General features: G+C 42.4%; 1 pseudogene; it reads left to right on the top strand.

Moving 5' to 3' along the window:
• The first annotated feature begins 5574 nt into the window (after positions 1-5574).
• LOC136642743 (5S ribosomal RNA) lies at positions 5575-5691 on the top strand (annotated as a pseudogene).
• The last annotated feature ends 537 nt before the right edge of the window (positions 5692-6228 follow it).

The raw sequence follows: 6228 nt of genomic DNA, 5'->3' as shown, positions 1-6228 counted from the left end.
AAATTCTGCAAATTTATCACAGAGCTATTCTGTGCATACTTAACTGGAAGAACCAGGAAGTCCTGCAAAATCAACAGGGCTAAAGTAAGACTGAACAGACCCAATTTTTAATGTAACATCTCAAATTTGGGCTCTAATTCTCTCTCTCTCTCTCTCTCTCTCTCTCTCTCTCACACACACACACACACACACACACACACACACACACACACACACACACACGTATACACACGTATACACAAACTTATGGGCGGGTTGGAGTTAGATTTGGGATGTGGTAAAGAAACTGGGTAAGGGAGAGAGAGAGACCTGCTGAGATGTAATTGACAACATGTAGAATTCTTTCAACATTTGTTCTGTTGTGCAATTTTGGAAATAGATCAAAGAAATGACAGGCTGTATTATATGACATGATGCATTGTGTGTACTATATAATTTACCCTTACTAACTGGGCACCTTTCAAAGTGGTGTCCTCTTATATTTAGCAGAGAGAGAGAGAGAGAGAGAGAGAGAGAGAGAGAGAGAGAGAGCAACTGTCCCTCTTCACCCCAGCATGGTGTCTTTTCCAGTGGCTGTTGCTGGTGTCTCTTCTGTATAATTTTGATTGTAAGCCCTTTGGAGACAGGGAGCCATTTATTGATTTATTTTACTATGTCAACAGCTTTGCGAACTACTGTTGTTGAAAAGAGGTATATAAATATTCTTAATAATATTAATTGCTTCAACATCAATTATGCAGACATCACATACATCAACAGAAGAATATAAACAGATTTACAGATCATGGGATGAAAAATAAATTCCCCTTTCAGAAGAATTGGTATTATAAACAAACGGCACAATCCTATCAGTGCTAGCACTGGCAGAGCAAGCATGCGCACTGTTGCAAGTGTGCCATAAAACATGTTGCAACAGCGCACATGATTGTGGCATCCGTAGAAAGGCCTTCACCAGCTTGCCAGTGCCAACGGAGGATCAGCACATGCTAGAGCAAGTTATGAGGTGGGGGGAGGGCAGAACAGGACAGGGAGGGAGTGCAGTGGGGCAGTGGAAGGGTAGAGAAGAGGTGAATCAGGCCCAGGAGAAGGCAAGAATGGTGGCAGGGGCTACTGCCATAGCCTATCCCCTTTCCTGTGCCTGAAATCCCAGTATGAGACTGTTCAGACTTGCACCAGCAATTTTGCTGGCGCAGGTCCGCATTAAATAACATGATTTAATTTTGCTGGTGCAAATGTCCCCTTACCTTGCAGAGACCTCCAGTGACTTCTTTTCCCACACTAGATACAGGAAGGGATCATTTTGGCTCTGCTGCTTTGCAGCTCAGTAAGTTAATGGAATTGAGCTGTTGGTGACATAACTAACTATGAAACTTGCTATTATATGTATAAAAGAGAAGGAAGATAACAGGAAATTAAACTTTAAATTTGTGACCTTTCATCAGAAATTGGAATAAGTTTCAAGACAATGTAAACGCTTATAATCTGCTGCCTATACTCTGATATATTTTGTTCAGTTAAGAATAATTGTATGTAAATGTTATTCATAAGTATGCTTCTGGAACTGAACAGATGACTAGGCATTATTGGGTGAAAATATGTCTGCCTAAAGACTGCAAGGCTGCTTTTAAATAGTTTCTTCAGTAAAATATCAACTAAAGCTAAGTGGCCTCCTGCATGTTTATTCAGGAGAGACTTGCAACAAAATAAAATCAGAAGTCCTCCTAAGTAAATAGTTCTTTGGTCTGTTGTGCAATTTAATCAGAAAAGGCCAATTTTAAGTGGCAGGGCTGAGCTGAGGACCCACTTTATTTTGGGGTGATTTTGGTTCTAATATATTCTTGTAATAAGGAAGGCAACAACAACAACAACAAAAGATGGCTTTTCTTTGCAACGGTAACTCTTCATTTCTGGCAATCTCCTTCAATATACCAAAACTGCTTTGACTGTATATTGAGGTTTTAGTAATCTGTCAAGTCATATACATGTAGGTTGAGATCCTATGCACACTTTGCTAGAAGGAGGCACACACAGTCTTGCTTTGAATATATACCCCCACCTTGCACTGTTGTTCGGTGCATTATTGATTAATCTGTGTACAAGGTGGTAGCAATTACTACATTGCAATTATTAAATAACATTTATTTGGTTCCCAGCTATAGAGAAAGGTATTAATTTATAAAATGAAAATGCTGGGTTCCTTGCTAATTGCTTATTACAGAGTTTAACTCTGCAAGATCATCATCATTTCATTTAGTGCCGTTCTATACTATGTTTCAACCTTGTTTTCTGAGCCTTTCGGTGCATTCTATTTGAAATGAATTTCCAATATCAATTAAACAGACACACATACAAATAAAGCATTGATGGTCCCAAGGCAAACAGTGTATATTTTTTTAAATTAAAAATAAGCTTCAACGCACCAACATTTTCAAACATGGAATTTCCTGAGCAGTGTGAAAGATCACGAGCTATATTCCCTCCTTTTTCTCCTCCTCTGCTCCTGTTAGCGATGAGTCATCATCTTTTCTTCCACCCACCCACTGCCTATTTTTCTTCCTTTGAATTCGTTGGGAAAATAGTTGAGAGACAAGCTGAGATGAAAATTTTCCACTTTGAAAACATGTTTGAAAATTAACTCATTCTCTGTGTAACTATAGGAATATGTGCACATCCTTTTCTTGAACATCTTATGCCAGAAAGATGTCTATGATGAAATGGAATTTGTTCTTCCATGTTATCTCTTTTACCATTAGTGCTTTTTCTAGTATGTGTAACACAGGTCTCTGCCTTAGAGTCAATGTTTCCCAGCTTCTAGCCACCTTTTCCCAAGGGCAAGGGCCAGAATGATCCCAGCAGAAAGAAGGTGCCACAGATCCATGGGCACCACATGGTCCTGAGGATCCATGCTGTGATGCTGTACATTCAGCAGCCAGAAAACCACGACAGAGGTTTGCAGTGAGTCCCACATTAATAGGGAGATGAACAGGTAAACCCAGGGGCTCTTTCAGTGTAAGTGTTTTGTACTGGCAAGTACCCAAGCAGGCATGGAGAAGGGAGGTAAAATGACAAGGAGAAGATGGGAGCGCTAGAAAATGGTGTAAGAAGCTGCCTTATAGTGTTCTAATGTCCATCTACCATAGTCCTAACTTCTCTGAAATTGCACAGGAATTTGCCAGTTTTTCTATCAAGTGTTGTTTCCTTCCCATTCTTGCCCCATGAGCTTTGATCAGTATCTTTAATCAGAAACTGAATGTGGTTTCTTCAAACATGCATGTGCCTTATAACTGAGCAATAACCCCTGCTTCTGGCCTTCCCCACATCCAAGAGCACAACCAGAAGTTTGGGATGCCTGGGCATGCAGAGATGGAAGGCAGGAGCCTGGTCTCTTGGCAATTACAAGAGGCATCGCAATAGTAGTACCACAGGCTGCATGATATAGGTTGACATGTTGTGATTAATACAACAGATATCTAGGGTCACAATTCTATTCATGTCTATTCAGAAGTAAGTCCTATCATGTTCAATAAGGCTTACTCCCAGGAAAGCGTGGATAAGACCTCAGCCTAGGTTAGTAAATATTTGTTTCCGTTCATATGCAGCCCTTCTTGTTGGCATCCTTCAGTCTCAGAAGACTGTGGTATCGCGCTCTGAATAGTGTTCTGGAACAGAGTGTCCTCTCCAGTGCGCGAAGCCTGGGTAAAGTAGATATGGAGGATAGACTGTTACCCATGCAGCAAATCCCCGCTCTCCACATCGCTGAAATGGTCCAATGGGAAGGCAGAAGCCAGTACGGTTGGTTCCAGCGGCGTCGCAGGAGTTGCCAGAACGTGACTGTGTTCAGCCATGAACTGCCTCAGGGACTCTGGCTCTGGATTTTGCCTCGAGGTTGACTCCTGAAGCCTTTTCCATAACTGGATGTAGCCACAAGGCAGTGGAGGTTTGGGATCAGAGTTTTCCTTCTCTCAGATGAGCTGCCTTCCCAGGTTGACGAGTCCCATCTACCCGGTGGCTGTTTAGTTGTCATGCAGCCCTTACTCCATGGAATTCAAGGCAGCATGCACAGTTCTTCCCCCTTCATTTTATCCATATCCTCACAACTAAGGATGCAGTTGAGGGGAGCAAAGCTCCAGAACTTTTCGCACTGCATAAGCAGTGATGTCATCAGCAGGAGTGCTCAAGTGTTGTCTTGGAAACTTCCCCCCCCCCCAAAGAACCTGAGGTGAGAAGTATCAGACTCAGCAGGAAGAAAACTGAGAAATTTGCCTAGGGGCATATGTTTATATAAAGCATTGTCCTTCCCAAGGCTGCTCATGTTACATTAAGGTTACAATCCTATGCAAATTCACTTGGAAATGAGCCCTAATGAGCACAAAAGATTTGCTTGCATATCCTAGAACTCTAACTCTTTTAGATTTAGATTTAGCTCTATCCTACAACTCTATCCTAGATCTTTTTTAGATTTGTCCAGAATATTTTGTAATCCAATTTTTTCAATGTTTATACATTTGTTTTCAACTGTTGCAATTCACTCCAAAGGTTTGGAATAAATGAGCTGGCCCTTTAAACGTTGCGAAGTAGGAATAAGGGGCAAGAGAAGAAAACATACCAATGAAGACATTTAAAGTTGATTTGGTTGGTTGCCAGCCTTGGTTGGGCATCACTATGTTGGGCATCATGATAATCTCCTGCACGTTAAAATTTACCGGTGCACTGCTGCTTGTATAACAAATTTGTGGTTAGAATGAAAGGTGATGACTAGCCCAAGGTCACCCAGTCATGGCAGTGTGGAAGATCTGAACCTGGGTCTCCCTAATCACAATACTTTACTGGTCCTCTAAATAGCATAGATTAGGGTTAGAATGAGGTGGCAGTCAGAGATACGGAATTGCAGTAGCCAAACTGATGGAGGCATATAAGCATGGAAGAGCCATGTTAAAAATTCAAGGGTTTTCTTCCCCCCCTTCCCCACCCTGGTTTCATTCATCCTTTATTTCAATTTAGTATTAACCTCACTCCCCAAAGGAAACTAAAGCAATTATCAAAGCGGAGAGTGATGAGATGCTTGAGCAAAAGATCAATATGTGTGCTTGGCTGCCCTGAATGGCAACTTCAGAATAAGAGATGGACAGCATGGGAGACACGTAGATTTAATCAAGATGCACAGGGACCCAAGGAGTGTGTTATTCCTCTTCCCATCCCTCTCCAAGGAAAAGGGTGGTTTTGATCTAGACCATCTCTTACTGCAGAGGTGAAGGCAGCTTAGAGAGGATTTTGCTAATGATCAAAAGACTGGTGGAATGTGCAAGTGGATTGTATTGGTCTACTGATAGTTCATACTGCAGAATACAGAAGGACGTTTTGAAGACAAGTCCGCCTTATGTAGCGATACATAAATGTAGAATATTTTTCTCTGCAGGTTTTGTGTTTGTCTGCAAAGTGAAGTTGCCACTGGAGACTGGGCATTGGTGAGGACTGCATATCAGTTACACAGACGGTGCTTGCTCTGTTAATCTTGTTTTGCCTCTGGTGGGTGGCAGCAAGTGGGCACCAGTGAGGGTGCTGCTATGTGAAGATGCTGGCAACTGTTACCCTGCACATGCCTGATCTTGTCTGATCTTGGAAGCTAAGCAGGGTCAGGCCTGGTTAGTACTTGGATGGGAGACCGCCTGGGAATACCGGGTGCTGTAGGCTTATACCATAGTCTTTCGAGACTGAAGGTTGCCAACCATTTGTCATTGTGGGGGCTCACAAGAGAACAAGCTCCAGCAGCATTGGCACCCGGTTGGGCCTTGGAGACATGGCAGGGTTGCCAAATGTGGCCTGCCTCGAAATCAGTTGTTGCCACCAATTTGGAAGCTATTGTAGCAGGGGGGCCCTTCCTCAAGTCCTCTTGGTGCTTCTAACTGAGAAAGCTTTATGTCAGAGGCAGGCCTGTGGTTGAGGCTGCAGACAGTCCTTTTCTACCATAAAGGGCTGATGGCACATAAAGGGCTGATCCTCCACTATTAAAGGGCCAGAATGCAGGCAGCTGGTGGCTCTCGCACTGCTGTAAAATGACATTCTGAGTTGCTTTTAGTCATAGGAAACATTTGTCTTACTATTATTATTTTATTATTATTGACCTTTGCCCATCACATGGTAAACTACCATAGAACAACGCTACACACATTCATGACAAAACACACAAAAAGAAAAACAAATAGATGCAAACGTATCTCCTGATCTGTG

Source organism: Tiliqua scincoides, chromosome 2, assembly GCF_035046505.1.
Source record: "Tiliqua scincoides isolate rTilSci1 chromosome 2, rTilSci1.hap2, whole genome shotgun sequence".
Classification (NCBI taxonomy): Eukaryota; Metazoa; Chordata; class Lepidosauria; order Squamata; family Scincidae; genus Tiliqua; species Tiliqua scincoides.
This window is presented reverse-complemented; position numbering and strand designations above follow the sequence as displayed.